At 42.1% G+C, this 17,319-nt stretch overlaps 1 protein-coding gene across 1 annotated transcript in view; it reads right to left on the bottom strand.

The window, feature by feature from the left end:
• Positions 1-17,319, bottom strand: part of AR (androgen receptor) — a 475,175-nt gene that overhangs the window by 89,207 nt on the left and 368,649 nt on the right. The gene's annotated exons all lie outside the window — the stretch shown is intronic.

Here is a 17,319-nt window from a genome sequence, read left to right on the forward strand (position 1 = left end):
TGCACAACAGAAGCCACCTACCGGACGGCCTTGGGGCCTACTCCAACCACTTCCAGCACCTACCGAACCATGGTCCAGTATCTCAATGGACTTCATCACAGACCTGCCTCCGTCCCAGAACAATACCGTAATCTGGGTCATCATCGACTGTTTTTCGAAAATGGGTCACTTTATTCCCCTGCTGGGCCTCCCATCGGCCCCAGAATTAGCCATGTTGTTTCTAAAACATATCTTCCGTCTCCAAGGACTCCCAAAGGAAATCATATCCGACCGAGGACCGCAGTTTGCCGCCAGGTACTGGCACTCTCTGCAAAAAGTTCAACATTGCCTTGAATTTCACATTGGCCTATCACCCACAGGCCAATGGTCATGTTGAAAGGACCAACCGAACCTTGAAAACATTTCTTTGTTCCTACGTAAATGACCAGCAGGACAACTGGTCCGATTCGTTACCCTGAGTTGAGTTGTCGCATAATACCCATGTCGCTGCTGCCACCGATGTATCACCATTCTCCATGGTATTCGGGCGACAACCTCGGCTGCCACTTCCAGTTCCTCTGACTGTTCCTTCTCCAGCCGCGCAATTCATGGCCCACACCATCCGCCAGGTGTGAAATCAAGTCAAAGAACGCCTTATTCAGGCTGCCGAGCACTCCAAGCGCACTTCTGATGCCCACAGATGTCCCACTCCACTTTTCCGTCCTGGTCAGACGGTGTGGTTAAGCACCCGACACATAAGGTTGAGACTCCCTTCTCATAGCCTGGCTCCCAAGTTCATCGGCTCATTTCCGGTTCTCCGAAGAGTGGGAGCAGTGTCTTATCAACTTCAACTACCTCGTGCCATGGGCATCCACAACACATTCCATGTCTCTCTTTTGAAGCCATTGGTTCTCTCCTGGCCCTCTCGCAGAGACCCTTCACCTCCGCAGATCTCTACCGAACCAGATTCGTCACTCCAGGTAAGAAAGGTCCTCGACGTCCGTCGGCGTCGAGGCAGATGGGATACCTCTTATCCTGGGAGGGTAATGGGACTGAGGAGAACTCATGGGAACCGTCCCATAACATTCTTGATAAAGAACTCCTCAGGACATTCCACAGGACCCATCCAGAAAAGCCACGGCCACATAGAGGGAGGCCTAGAAGGGGGGATACCGTTGCGCGCCCCGTCCGCGCACGGGCCTGCTCCCCTCGCTAGCTCCTCTGCAGGTCACGGGTCGGCCTCCCCAGCAGCAGCCGCGAGTTCCTCCAGGCCTCAGTGTCCCGTGGCGGCGGTCGCCGGGCCTTCCACTGTGCACCAGGCCTCACGCCGGAGTTAGGCAGTATCTGACCTCTGCCTTGGCTGACATTCCTCGGATTGATCCATGGAACCTGACCCTGGCTGCCATTGACCACGTCTCTTGATTCTGGCTTTGTCCCTTGCCTTATCATCGCCTACGCTGTACTGGCCTTCCCAGATCCTCCAGGCCTATAGCCCAGTGACCGACCGCGCTTCCCTTGCTGCTCGTGGGCATGCCTCTCTACTACCTTTCCAGGAGACCCTGTGAGGCCCACCTAAGTCCAAGCGGCCTGGGTTCCTACGGGCTCCACCTGGGGGGACCGCAGGCTTCCAGTGGTGAAGCTCATCCTAGCCTCTGGCTCCTCCTGTGCTCCACCCCCTGGGGGCAGGTGCTTCTTGGTCCCTACCAGGGAGCCATTCTCCACTGCTCCAGGACAAGAGTCCACCTCCAAGCGCAACATTGTAATATGTACGCAAATCCATCTCATGCATATTCATTGTGGAGATCCTGAAAATCTGACTGAATAGGTGCACCTTCTGGAGAGGGTTGAGAAACAGATGACACCAGGATTTCAAATTTGTTTTTTGCACGGTGAGGTGTATGGCGGAATTATCCTGATCTGCTCCCTTTTGTGTATGTGCGCGCGCATGTGTGTATTGGGGGTTCTGTGGATAGAGTATTTATGGAACTGGAGATATAGGATTTATATTGGATTTGTCTTGCACATATAATGACAAGAATGAACCTCATTCTTAAGCCAGGGTATGCTGGGTATGATCTTAATCTCTATTATTTACTGTTAGTGCTCTTGATACTTGCATTGTGCCAAACATCCTTTTGAAGCTATTGATGTGAGGCTGGAAGATCTTTTTAATCAGGCGAGTGGTGTCCAATTAGGATTTCCTCTGTATCTTTAGACCACATTTTCTTGGTTTCCGACTACGTATCTTGGTGCTTGAGGATCTTTTCTCTCCCCACACATAGTACAGAACAGACACTTAGTAATGCTGTTTTTTTGTCATTTTCTCCTTTATCACTATGTCTGGTTTTCTAGCATTAAGCTTTTAATTGGTAGGTCTGGGAATGAATGATCATACTGTATGATTTACATGAAGAATATATGCAAAAAATAATGGGGGCAGAGCTTGGTTGATTTGCTTGGCCCACCACCAACTTAAAAAGCTTTCTGCAGATTCTGCTTATGATTTGTAGTCTTCTTCCTACAACCTGGTACTGTATAAGAGCCAAGTCATTTCAGATAATAGTTTTGGGTTTTTTTTTAAATAATGAGATCTTTGCAACTCTCAGAAAATTGCCCGCCTTCTCCAAAAGCCTATCAACTACAGCTCTCATATACCATATGGCACACACACCTTGGATGTCATTGTTTAAAGCAGCAGTGTCTCTTAGTCCATGCCAAAATTATATTCATCCATCTGATTAAAAAACAGACAGGGAAAAATAAGCCTGTACCATTCACTGTGTGAATTATCAGATTGTCAAAAAAAGTACTTTTGGAGAAAAGTAAATTCTAGAATTAGGGGCTAATCCTGTGGGAAAACAGAGGAGATTATCATCTTTCTGGTGGCTGAAGAGGATCAGTAAGTATTGCTTTGGGAAATGTAAGGACTTAAAAAGTTTAGGGGAGAGGTAAAATTGTGTGATTGCATGTGTGTGTATGAGATTGCGTGTGTGTGTGTGACTACTAAAAGCAAGCCGAAGGTAGTTAATTCTAGGGTCTGGCTTTACCTCCCTCCCTCCCACCCACCCACCCTTACCTCACTGTTTTACTTACAGGCAAAAAACACTTTCACATTAAAAATCAATCAGGCTTTTATCAAAAGCACATGATTCCAGGTAGGACGCCAAAGAAGCGAGCTCCGTGGCGTTTTTCCTTTTTCTGGTCAAATTTCGAATAAAAAATGCCCCACACTAAACGTAAGGGGAAAGTTCGAGGGACTGTTACGAGCTCCCCGAGCTTAGATTCTTACCAGCCGCGGATTGAAGGCTTCTTTGCGGGAACAATCGGAACGCCAGTTGGGCTGGTCGCTGGTGTGGAGCCTGAGGAATGAGCAGACTCCCCCTTGACCCCGGATGTGACACTGAGCCCTGGCGAGCCGTCCAAGCCTGTACGCCCAAAGAGCATAGCTGACTCTACACCCAAGGAGGCCCAAGGCGTATTACATCTTGCGCCGGAGGTGCCTATACCGGTGAACCTAGGGGTGGAAGGAGAGAGTATGTCCACCCCTCAGAGTGATGAGGCTATTGCGGTATTGGAGACGGGTACTGGAGGAGAGCAGGAGACCCGTATCGCGGATAGATCAGCGAGGAACATCAAAAGGGCAGCACTACAGGAGAGGGGTGAGTCAATTAAAGAAACCCCCGAACTGGAAATTAATATTGGAAAACCCGAGGATGTGACCCTTGGAAAAGTGTGGTATGCACTAAAGGCAATAGACATTGCTTTGAAGTCGATAGCTCACTTGATGTCTGAAGTAAAAATGCAAACGCAAGGAAATACTACAAAGATTGGGACTATGGAAATCAAGATGCAAGATCAGGAAAACAGTCTTAAGATGGAGTCTTTGCAACATAACTTTGTAAAATCAGAAAGTGTTATGGAAAGAAGATTGGAGAAAGTAGAAAATAGTCTCAGAATGTTAAATTTGAGAGTGATTAATTTCCCAGTGGTGAGACTAATTTCTCCAATAGACTTATTTAAAACTTATATGAAGGATATCTTAAAAATACCTGAAACTGCATTCCCTGTGTGCACTAGGGCATACTATCTGCCCCAAGGGCCCTCCTCAAGCTGCACAAGATAATTTACCAGTTATGGATATTTCTGATATTTTGGAATTATCCATAGAGACAGAGGTCAAAGAAAGGAAAGCTTTACTAATTTCTTTTGCGTTCCTATCAGATCGCAATTTTGTTTTGAAAAAGTTCCTTAGGAATAGAACAGCTTTATTTTACGGTGCAAGATTGTGGATTTATCCTGATATAGTTAAAATAACTCAGCAACGTAGGAAGGAATTCCTCATTATGAAACAGAGGGTACTAAATATAGGTGCCCGATATGTATTAAAATTTCCATGTAAGTGCTGTATAAGTTACCAAGGGAGCAATTATGTTTTCTTTGACCCTAAACAGCTGAGGGATTTTTTATTGGGTCACCCCGCTGAAATACCTGTAGTGTGATCGGCCAAGTTAAAATGGTTGCTCACCTATCTTTTCTACTTATTAATGCATGTTAGCAAATATTGTTCATTTCGTTCAATTTACTTCTTGCCTCAACAATTCTTATATTTAGGAATCTATATGGAAGGTAAACTTTTTTTCCTGTATATTAGAAATTTTTGTTATATTTTATACTTTATTCCAGAATATGCACCGTATTTCCCATTAAGAAATGATTCATGATGTTTAATTGTGAAAATTTGAAAACAGAAAAAAAAAGCCCATGATTGCCTCAGTCCTTATTATCAAGTGTTTAATTTATTAATTGATTTATTTTAAAAATGTATATGCTGCATCATCTAAAATTCTGAGCAGTTTAAATAAAAACATGTATAATCATTAACAAAGTAATTACATGAATTTTAACATTATAAAACAGAAACAAAATACATAAATACAAAAATTTAAATAGATAAAAACTAAAACTAAAAATAGCCCGCATCTGCTCACAAAGCTGATTAACATTCCTGCCAATCATATATTAAAAGAATGACAGCTTAAACCTTGAGGGTTACTACCAAATTAATAGTAAATACACCAATAAATTTAAGGACTCTTACACACTTACTACCAGAGCAAACTAAACTTAACTAAGAGCTCAACATAATTAAGATGAAGGCAGAAATCCAGCAGCAAGATGGGGGACTTCCGTTTTTTCACATAAATGCCTGGCTCACTTAGATAGGATTTTAGAGAGTGCTGGGGATGAGCAAGCTGTTGTGGTACACATCTGCACTGACATAGGAAGAAGATGTGGGCGGGAGGTTCTGAAAGCCAAATTTAGGCTTTTAGGTAGAAAGCTGAACTTCAGAGCCTCCAGGGTGACATTCTCTGAAATACTCCCTGTTGAATAAGCAAGTTCCAACAGACAGGCAGAGCTCCGTGTCTCAATGCATGGATGAGATGATGATGCAGGGAAGAGGGATTCAATTTTGTAAGGAATAGGGCAACTTTTTAGGGAAGGAGGAGTCTTTTCCAAAAGGGCAGGCTCCACCTGTGCTGCTGGTAATAACCTTTAAAAAGGAGATAGAGCAGTTTTTAAACTAGAACAAGGGGGAAAGCTGACAGTCCCTCAGCAGAGCATGGTTCACAGTGAAGCAACTTTGAAGGATACTAATGAAACAAGAGTTAGGACATCCCAATAAAAGCAAAAATTGTCCATGTGCCTATAAGAATCACCTGAGCTAAAAGATTCCAAATTATCCCTGTCATCTGAAAAGCAGGTTGTTAATACAAACAAAAAACATACTTTGAAATATCTGTACGGTATGCCAATGCCAGATGTCTAAGACGTACAATGGGAGAGTTAGCGTGTATAGCAATGAATGATGAAGTAGACATAATTAACATCTCAGAGACCTGGTGGAAGGAGGATAACCAATGGGACACATGCTATACCAGGATACACATTATACCTTAATGATAGGGAGGATCAACTTGGTGAGGGGGCATTTTATGTTCGAAATGGCAGAGTCCAACATGATAAAGATTCTAAAAGAGACTAAATGCACAGTACTATCCTTATAGGTTGAAATCCCATGTGTGCTGGGGAAGAGTATAGCAATAGGAATAACTACCATCCACCTGGCCAAAGTGATAAGACAAAGAGTGAAATGCTAAGAGAAATTAGGAAAGTTAACCAATTTGTCAGTGCAGTACTAATGGAAGATTTCAATTACCCCAATATTGACTGTGTAAACTGAGTACATGTAATATCAGGACATGCTAAAGAGGTAGAATTTATAAATGGAATAAATGACAGCTTTATGGAGCAACTGGTTCATGAACTGACAAGAGAAGGAGCTATTTTAGATCTAATTCTTAGTGGAAAGCAGGATTTGGTGAGAGAGGAAATGGTGGTGAAGCCACTTGCAATAGTGATCATAACATGATCATATTTGAATTAATGACTGTAAAGGGGACAGCAAGTAAATATACAGCTCTAGGACTAAACTTTCAAAAGGGAGACTTTGATAAAATGAGGAAAATAGAAAAACTGAAAGCAGCTGCAAAAGTTAAGAGTGTACAATAGGCGTGAACATTGTTTACAAATACCATCTTAGAAACGTAATCCAGGTGTATTCCATGCATTAAGAAAGGTAGAAGGAAGACCAAACAATTGCCAGCATGATTGAAAGGTGAGTGAAAGAGGCTAATTTAGCCAAAAGAACTTCCTTCAAAAATTGGAAGAAGGATGCAGCTGAAGAAAATAGGAAACAACATAAGCAGTGGCAATGTAAAAGATTGATAAGACAGGATAAGAGAGAATTTGAAAAGAAGTTGGCCTTAGAGGCAAAAACTCATAATAAAAACTTTTTAACAGAAGCAAGAAGCCTGTGAGGGAGTCGGTTGGACCACTAGATAATCAAGGAATATAAAGATGCACTTAGGGAAGATAAGGCCATCTTAGAAAGACTATTCTTTTATTTTGTGTTTACTAATGAGGATGTTGGGGAAATACCCATTCTGGAGATGGTTTTTCAAGGGTGATGATTCAGATGAACTGAACCAAGTCACGGTGAAACAGGAAGATGTGAGAGGCCAGACTGACAAACTGAAAAGTAGCAAATCACTTGGACCTACTAATAGTAATTTGTAACCTATCATTAATATCGTTCATTATTATCTGAAGATTGGAGAGTGGCCAAAATAACCCAGATATTTAAAAAGGGTTCCATGGATGATCTGGGAAACTGTAGACCAATGAGCCTGACTTTAGTGCTGGGAAAAATTGTGGAAACTATTCTAAAGAACAAAACCACATAACATATAGATAGTCATGGTTAATGGGACACAGCTAGGATGGATTTACCCAAGAGAAGTCTTGCCTCATAACTCTGCTACATTTTTTGAAGGGGTTAATAAACATGTGGATAAAAGTGAGCTGGTAGATGTAGTATATTTGGATTTTCAGAAAGTGTATGACAAAGTCCCTCATGAGCGGCTTCTTAGAAAATTGTCATGGGATAGGAAGCAATATCCTTTTGTGGATTGCAAACTGTGGTTAAAAGACAGAAAACAGAGTAGGATTAAATGGTCAGTGTCCTCAGTGGGAAAAGGTAAAACAGTGGAGTGTCTCAGGCATTTGTAACTGGGCTGGTGCTTTTAAATGTTTATAAATGATCTGGAAAGAACCACCTGGTCTGAAGTTATCTTGGTCCACTCCCTGAAGAGTCGTGTCAGGTGACCCCCAACCGCTTCTTTGAGAGCATGGACCAATGTGGTTTCATTAGCAGGGCTCACCACCACCAGTACCCTGACTGGTTCCATCTATGGAAGGTCTTTGGAAACCCCAAAAGGACTACTGCTTTCCAGATTCTTGCTTCTGCAATGTCAAAGAACCCTTGTTGGGATGAAGACACTTCACATCCCATAAACGGGAATGAGCAGCAAAAAAGTCTTCCTGCCGCTCTTATCTTCTGGCAGCTTGTTTCCCTTCGACTCCCCCAGCTGCTTTATTAATTGTTCCAGATTTTCTCCAAACAGCAGCTTTCATTTAAAGAGGAGATTGCATAGCTGAGACTTAGACCACATGAAAATAAGATATGCCATATTGGGTCAGACCAAAGGTCCATCAAGCCCAGTACCCTGTTTTCACCAGTGGACCATTTATTTATTTAAGAGTTTTTATATACCGTCATTAAGTTATTTACCATCATAACGGTTTACAATAAGGCACCTATATCAAAGAAAGTGTAGATCCTAATTTACATGGATGGTGCCAATGTGATTCGGTAACAAACAATAATTAAGAATAATATGGGTTGTGCTCAGGAAATTACCTTTGGAGAAATTCCCTTGGGGGGTTAAGTGTTTTATGGTACTTCATCCTGATGGTTTGACTACTGTTAAAAGTGAGTGCACTAATTTCCAGTAGTATCTGGAAAATATGCTTTGGGTGCTCTGAGTCCGCTTTAGCCTTATTTATTTGCCTGTGTCATTTTCTTTCTTGAAGGCTTGTTTGAAAAGCCAGGTTTTGAGTTGTGTTTTGAAAGGTTTATGATTACTCTGGAGTCTTAAGTCAAGGGGCATTGAAGTTCCATATTGTGGGACCAGCCAGAGATAGTGTACGTTCCCTAACTTGGGTAAGTCTTGCTGTTTTTACAGATGGAATCATTAAAAGAGCTTTGTTTGCTAATCTTAAATTTCTGGCAAGTACCCAAACATTAAATAAATCACATGCTACTATTGCTTATTTTTTACCATAATAGTTTATGGATTTTTCCTCTAGGAACTTATCCAAACCTTTTTTAAACCCAGTTATACTAACTGCTGTAACCACATCCTCTGGCAATGAATTCCAGAGCTTAACTATGCGCTGAGTGAAAAATAATTTTCTTCGATTTGTTTTAAATGAGCTACTTGCTAACTTCATGGACTGCCCTCTGGTCCTTCTATTATCTGAGAGATTAAATAACTGATTTACATTAACTTGTTCAAGTCCTTTCATGATTTTGTAGACTTCTTTCATATCCCTTCTTAGTTGTCTCCTCTCCAAACTGAACAGCCCTAGCTTCTTTAGCCTCTCCTCATAGGGCAGCTGTTCCATGCCCCTTATTTTGGTTCCCTTCCCTGAACTTTTTCCAGTGCAGCTATATCCTTTTTGAGATGTGGTGACCAGAACTGCACACAGTATTCAAGGTGCATTCTCACCATGGACTATACAGAGCCATTATGACATCCACCATTTTATTTTCCATTCCCTTCTTAATAATTCCTATCATTCTGTTTGCTTTTTTGATCGCCCCAGCAGACTGGGCTGACGATTTCAATGTATTATCCACTATGATGCCTAGATCACTTTCCTGGGTGGTAACTCCTAAGACAGAAGCTAATATTGTGTAACTACAGCAAGGGTTATTTTTCCCTATATGTACCAATTTGCACTTGTCCATGTTAAATTTCATCTGCCATTTGGAAGCCCAATCTTCCAGTCCTCCTACAATTCATCACAATCCGCTTGAGATTTAACTACTCTGCATAATTTTGTGCCATCCGCAAATTTGATCATCTCACTCATTGTACTCCTTTCCAGATCATTTATAAATATATTAAAAAGCACCGGTCCAAGTACAGATCCCTGAGACACTCTACTGATTACCTTTTTCCACTGTGAAAAATGAACATTAATCCTACTCTCGGTTTCCTGTCATTTAACCAGTTTGTAATCCACGAAAGGATATCGCCTCCTATCCCATGACTTTGCGAGACAGGAAGAATGGGCATCCAAATGGTAGATTAAATTTAATGTGAACACATGCAAAGTGATGCATATAGGGAAAAATAACCCATACTGTAGTTACACAAAGAGTAAAGTTATCACCCAGGAAAAAGATCTAAGCGTCATAGTGGATAATACATTGAAATTGCTGGATCACTGTGCTACAGCAGTCAAAAAAGCAAACAGAATGTTAGAAATTATTAGGAAGGGAATGTTAGAAATTATTAGGAAGGGAATGGTGAATAAAACATCAAATGTCATAATGCCTCAGTTTCGCTCCATGGTGAGACCGCACCTTGAGTACTGGGTTCAATTCTGGTCGCTGCATTTCTAAAAATACATAATTGCACTGGTCAAGGTACAGAGTAGGGCAACCAAAATGATAAAGTGGATGGAATGACTCCCCTGTGAGGGCAGACTAAAGAGTTTAGGGTTATTTAGCTTGGAGAAAAGATGGCTGAGTTATATGATAGAGGTCTATAAAATCATGAAAGGACTTGAACAAGTAAATGCGAATCTGTTATTTACTCTTTCAGATAATAGGACGACTCATGAAGTTAGCAAGTAGCACATTTAAAACAAATTGGAGAAAATTCTTTCACTTACATACAATTTAACTTCTTGAATTCATTGCCAGAAGATGTGGTTAAAGCAGTTAGTATAGCTTGGTTTAGAAAAGGTTTGAACAAGTTCCTGGAGAAGTAGTCCATAAACTTCTATTAATCAACTGTTTTAGGTAATACCCAAATCTTTTTACTGGCATTAGTAGCATGGGATCTATTTAATGTTTGCGGGGTACTTGTGACCTGGATTGGCCACTATTGGAAACAGGATTCTGAACTTGATGGACCCTCAGAATGACTGGATATGGCAACTTCTTATGTTCTTATGAAGCTAGAAGCAAGCAAGTTGCTCATTTAAAACAAATTGAAGAAAATTCTTTTTTTCACTCACTGCATAGTTAATCTCTGGAATTCATTACCAGAGGATGTGGTTACAGCAGTTAGTGTAACTGGGTTTAAAAAAGGTTTGGATAAGTTCCTAGAGGATAAATGCATAAACTGCTATGATGGTAATTAATAAGCAATAGTAGCTTGTGATCTGTCTAATGTTTGGGTACTTGCCAGGTACTTGTGACTTGATTGGCCACTGTTGGAAATAGGATACTGGGCTTGATGGACCCTTGGTCTGACTCAGTATGGCATATCTTATGTTCTTATGTAAGGAATCATTTCTTCACAGAAAGGGAAGTGCAGGATCCTGATTGGTGAAGAAGCAAGGGTAAAGCTGGAGACCATGCAGGTCTGCAATATTGCAGAAGGGAAAGTAGACACACTAGATGGATCTTGGGGCCATCTACTAGCATATTCTAGGTTTCTGTGTAGAAGCGCTCAATTGGTGATTTGATATCTGACAAATCATGACTTGGGTACTAATTATTGAGTATATGCACATCAAAATAAATGGGGAAGTACTGGTATGTTTTAGAAACTGAGTAGGCAAATGCAGGGAGAGCAATTAACTGTTGGAAAACAACCTACAATATCAGATTTGGTTAGAATGATGGTCATGTGCTAGTGTGATGGGGGAACAAGGAGGAATATTTAAAAGGATTGAATAATGCTCTTACCTGAAACTTAAAAAATGTAATATCGGGCCTCACTACATCCTCACTGATTTGGCCCAACCTCCTGCTGAAATCTCAGTTTTAACCCTCACCTTCTAAGCTGGTTGCCTAGGAATATCTCACCCCCAGGTACATGGGAAGCAGTATACAAATATGAAAATAAGTAAATAAAAATAAACCATCCAACATGCAGGCACAGACTGCAGCAGCAAGTCCTGCTGGGTGGGCACACCCTAGAAATGGATACTGCAGGAGATACTGCAGGAGCTTCAGAAAATCCTCCCTGTTTTTAATACCACCCTTTTTCACAGTTTCGCTCTGGCTCTGACCATGTGCCTGTCACATTAGCTTTCCTGGGGAAGGCTTGCACTACAGAAATGGAATCGCGAGTGTTTTTGAAATATATTGCATTCATTTTTTAAGTGAGAATACTGCCTGCAGCAAGAAGTTCACAACATTTGCTCTTTTTTTTGATATTATATTTATTAAAGTTTTACAGGAACATACAAAGTAGAACACAAGCCGACATTTGTTCATTGCACCCTCCCTTCAAATGTAACATTGGTTTTACAAGTAAAGAAAACTAACAATCTGGCAGCCAAGAGGTAATAGACCCAGAATGAACAGAGGAAATCACAAGTTTAAAATAAAGATACAATATTATTAACAGCAGTGCAATAAAAACAGTCAGAATAGAGAATACAAAGCATAGAAGATTAGGTTATATGGTCCTGAATATCCCCTTCCCCCAGTTCCCCCTTTCTTCCCCCCCCCCCCCCTTTATTCGTGCATGGCAGGCATCAAACAGACAGTAAATAAGGTGAGTATATAACAATACTATGAAGTGATAACTTTAAAGAGAACTTTAAAGAGAACATACCATAACTAGAACATGTCTAAGAGCGTGAGCGTAGCCATAGGATGAGCATATCGATAAGTGTGAGTAGAACTTGAGGTGTGGACAGACGAACAGGAAATGATCTTAAAGAAAGCACTCAGTAATCATTTTTTCGTTACCCGGCCTGGGACCCGTAGGTCCAGGCAGTAGGTATGCGGCAGTTGTAGCCTCGGAGACGTATCATTATGTACTAATCGATTTTTAAACAGCCCCTTGGTGCTTGAGGGAAGTCGAGGGTCGAAGATATGTCAAAAACAGGGCCCAAATCTCATCATCCCCCAACCCGGGATTGGTGCTCTGGTGCTTTAAAAAATACATTTTGTGTGTGCAAAGGGTCAACATTTGCTGAAACCAGTGGTCTACATCTGGCGCGGCCCCATCTAGCCATTTGGTTAAAATAACCTTCTTTCCAATCACTGACGCCTTAGCAAGAAACCGCATTAAGCGAGTTTTTTTAGGCATTGTCAGTGGGAGACTGGATCCAAACAACCACAGGCGGGGATCCAAGGGTAGGGGACACTGCCAGAGAGAAGCACAGAACAGCAGCACGTCCCGCCAGAAACTTTGAATGTTGGGACATTCCCAAAAAACATGGTAATAACAACCTGGGAGTTGTCCACATTTTTTGCAAATTGGGGATTCAGTAAGGCCAAAACGAAAAGCCTGTTCAGGGATAACGTACCCTTGCCATAAAAATTTAAATTGGGTTTCATGTAAATCTTCGTTGACCGTTAGTAAAGGTATCTTGGAGAAAGCCTTCAAAAAATCTTGATAGGGCAAGGTAAACGATGGCCAAAGATTCCATTTCACAAATAAAGCTTTTAGTGGTCTAGTGTCACAGCCCCTGGTCCGTAACTCCCTATAATAGGTGGATACAGATGGGGGTTTTTTTTTTAAGAGGTCCAGCAAAAAAGATCTATAAGTGACCTAGTTCTTTGGGCGCCTTGCCAGTGTAAAGTGTGTTGCTGCATAAAGTGCCTAATTTGCAAAAAAGCGTAGAAGTCTACTCTAGGTATAGCGTATTAGAGCTGGAGATCAGAAAATGTGTATATCACCCCCTGGATTGGGTGAATTAATTGGTGAAGATATCCAAGGCCTATCGTGCGCCACCGTGTAAAGGGGGATATGCCAGTTCCAGGTGAAAAATATGGGTTATCAACCAGCTGAGACAGAGGGGTGATCCCTGGAGATTGCTGAAATAGACGACATACACGGTACCACGTAGTTCTGCATGTCACTACTAAGAGATGGCTTTTTAGAGGGGGTGGGAGGTGTGCGATGGCATGTGGAGGAGGCCATTTAGAGACGAGACCCCATACCACGCTATAAAAGTTTGAAAGGGTAGGTAAACAGAGGTGTGAAAAATCCAGTCCCTGAACAGGCGTAGATTACAAGCCATGTTTATAGGATACTAAGTCCAGGCATCCCAACCCCCTGTGGCTAGTGTTTGTTGTAACATCTGTAAATGGATCCGAGCTCTACGTCCTCCCCACAGAAAATTCCGAAGGGCTTTATGGATAATCTGAACATCTAATGTAGAGATGCAGATGGGCAGCATTTGTAATATATAAAGCCATTTTGGCAGGATTACCATTTGAGAAAGGTGAATTTTGCCTATCAGCGAGAGTGGCAGGTTATGCCATCGCTTTAGTGTGTCCCAAGTATACAGAATCTTAGGTGTGATATTTAAACGGTAGATATCGTCTAGATGTGCTGGTATTCGGACCCCTAAGTATTTAAACTCTTTATTAGCCCACCAAAGGGGAAAGGCTCCTTGCCAGCGTGATTGGACCGTAGACGTGACGTTTAGCGCCTCAGATTTGCCTCTATTGATTTTTAACCCTGCGGGTTAAATGGGCTGCAGGGAGATAAATGGGCTAGTCAAAAAAAACAAAACATCATCGGCAAAAGCCGCTATTTTAAAACGAATGACCAGCTGACTCAAACCCTCGAATGTTGTTGTCCGCTTGGATTTTCCGAAGGAGTGGGTCAATTGTGAGGATATAAGGAAGTGGGGACATAGGACAGCCTTGGCGCACCCCTCTCTGAATTAACACTTTCTCTGAACAGGTGTTATTAACAATGACCCGGGAGGTAGGAGTATCATATAAAAGTCAAATGTAATTCAGGAATGCACCGTCAAAACCATATCTAGACAGTACAGAAAACATATATGGCCATGCCACTCTGTCAAAGGCTTTTTCAGAATCAAAGCCCATGGCAATCGCTGGCCTGTCTTGTTGTTGGCAAAAGTTCATAGCTGTGAGCAATTTCAAGATATGACCCATAGCTTTATGGCCCTTGACAAATCCTACCTGTTGTGGTGAAATCAATTGGGGGAGAATACAATTTAGCCTTTCTGCCAGTATCTTAGCAAGAATTTTTAAATCACTGTTTAGCAAGGATATAGATCTATAAGATTCCGGTTTTTCCACATCTTTTCCAGCTTTAGGGAGAACTATTATTTGGGCACTATTAAATTCCTTAGGAAAGGATTTTGTGGCCAAGCCCATAGTATAGAAATTAGTTAATGGGACAGCTGTGTGGACTCCCAACAGCTTATAAAAATCATAAGAGAATCCATCTGGTCCTGGAGATTTACCAGAAGGCATAGAGTTTATGATTTGAGTTACCTCGTATGTTTGTATAGGGCGGTTCAAAAAATCTCGTTGAGCCACAGAGAGGCTAGGCAAAGAGATGTCAGAAAAAAAAGTCTTGCTCGATGCCAGTAGGCGGTTCCGGGTCAGCCTTATACAGGGTAGCACAGAACATGCGAAAAACTTCACAAATATCAGAAACATTAGACACCAGTTTACCTTGGCAAGTACACATATTGGCCACGACAGCTTTAGGCTTCTGCGCTCTAATTAAATTCGCTAGGAGTCTTCCTATTTTATTCCCAAATTTAAAATAGTTATGCTAGGACACCTGTAACGCTTTACTTGTTCTAACATGTAATGTCGTGTTAAGGGCACTAAAATACTCTTTTTTGTTTTCCTCCCCTGGGTTTTGTAGCCACTGTTTTCGGGTCTGTTTGGTGAGAGCATCCAGCCGTAAGAGCTCCCGATTCATTCTTTTAGACCTGGCCCCCGTATTGCTGATAATTTCCCCCCTTAACACTGCTTTAGTGGCCTCCCAATACAAGATAGGGTCTTCCACATGTTGACTGTTATTTGCTTTATAATCCAACCATTTGTCCCGTAGGTATTTCTGAAAATCCTAATCTCCTTTAAGGTCATACGGAAACCTCCAGAGAGCAGAGCCAGGTCTCCGTAGACCCAGAGTGAGAGAAATAGAGATAGGGGAGTGATCAGAAATCACCTGAGACTCTATATCTGATTTTTGAATCCTCGAGAATCCTTCCTCCGCCAGCAATATATAATCTATCCTAGAAAAAGAGTGATGTGGGTTTGAATAAAAAGTATAATCCCGCTCTGTGGGGTAAAGGGTTCACCATACATCTAAGAGTTTCAAATATTCAGTGAATGGGCCAACTCCTTCCCCTCTGGACCCCCCTCCAGGTCTTCGCATAGTAGATCTGTCTAATGTGCGGTCAACAACACAGTTAAGATCTCCTGCCACCAATAGTAATCCCATTCTGTGAGTCACTACCACATTCTGAAAGTGAGTGAGATATCATTGGGGATTTGTTGTGGGGGTATACACATTGCATACTGTAACTGGCGTTCCCTGCCATGTCCCAATCACAATAGCATATCTGCCCTCATCATCTACAACAGATTTGTTCAAAACAAAATCAGCATGTTTACTAATGAGTATAGCCACCCCCACTTTCCTGCTCTGAGCTTCCGCAAATATGCAGTTTTCTACCCAATCTCGCTTTAGCTTGAGGCTTTCCCTCGCACTCAGATGGGTTTTCTGCAAACATACAATGTCGCTCTTTAGCATTTTTAAATGGGTCAAGACTTTCTTATGTTTAATTGGAGATCCCAGCCCATGAACATTCCAAGACACTAACTTAGCCAGGAATCAAAAGAGCTGGAAGTAGGCAGAACAGGTAGGAATAGTAATTTCTCAGAGGGTAGGGTCCCAGCTGCCCCACCCTGCCGAGCCTTACTGGCAAGACCCATCTGTTATCCATCCAATTCTTCATGTCCAGACCCAGTTCACCCACTTCACCACACATCCACATACTCACAAACACACATATCTCTACTACCCCAAAACCATGCACTCCTCCCCAATCCCCCCCCCCCCCCCCCCAAGTCCTCCCCCTCTCCCTCCCCCCCTTACCCACCAATCACTAAGATATATAGGGCCTGTTTCTTCGTGTAGGAAGAGTCGGGTCAAGAAGGCACGTTAGTAGGGCGCTTGGGTGCCTTGCTCCCAGTTCCTATCTAAGGCCACATTTTTAATTAGGGACATATTCGTGGCTGTACCAATAGATAAATCCACCCAAAAGCAACAGAGTAGTTCACAAATGCCGGGGATCCAGGAACCCTTCATGAACCATAAAAGATGGTAGGTTGTGTCCGCAAGTCACAAAGCGGGATAACCTTTCAGACATCTTAAAAAAACAAAAAACAAAACTAGAACTTTACAGTTCCCACAATCATTAAAGTTCCAGCATGTCCTTCCAGAAGAGGTCTCCTTATATCTGCAACCCAGTGCGGTTAGGCCAGATGTTTCCCAAGGGGCAAGGAGTCCAAGAATGGCCAGGAGACCGAGAATGACAAGACAATATGGAAACCATGTGCCATCCAGATTATAATGCAGCACACTGGAATGGATGAACTCGTGGTTAGTCAAGCTTCAGAGGATTGAAAGAATTTTGAAGCTGCCTTGGGATCTGAGAAGCTATGTGGTTTGCCATCTCTCCAGATTTTCAATGTGGCAGGATAATGGAGGGCAAACTTGATCTTCTTCTCAAACAGTTTGGAACACACCGGGGAAAATTTTGGCCGTTGCTGCGATACCAATACAGAATAGTCTTGGGCAATGCAAATTTTCTGTTCCTGATAGAGGAGCTCCGGACATATTCTGTACGCCATCCAAATGCGTTGTTTGATCTCCGAATTTAAGATTTTTGCGATGG

Source organism: Rhinatrema bivittatum, chromosome 6 (assembly GCF_901001135.1).
Source record: "Rhinatrema bivittatum chromosome 6, aRhiBiv1.1, whole genome shotgun sequence".
Classification (NCBI taxonomy): Eukaryota; Metazoa; Chordata; class Amphibia; order Gymnophiona; family Rhinatrematidae; genus Rhinatrema; species Rhinatrema bivittatum.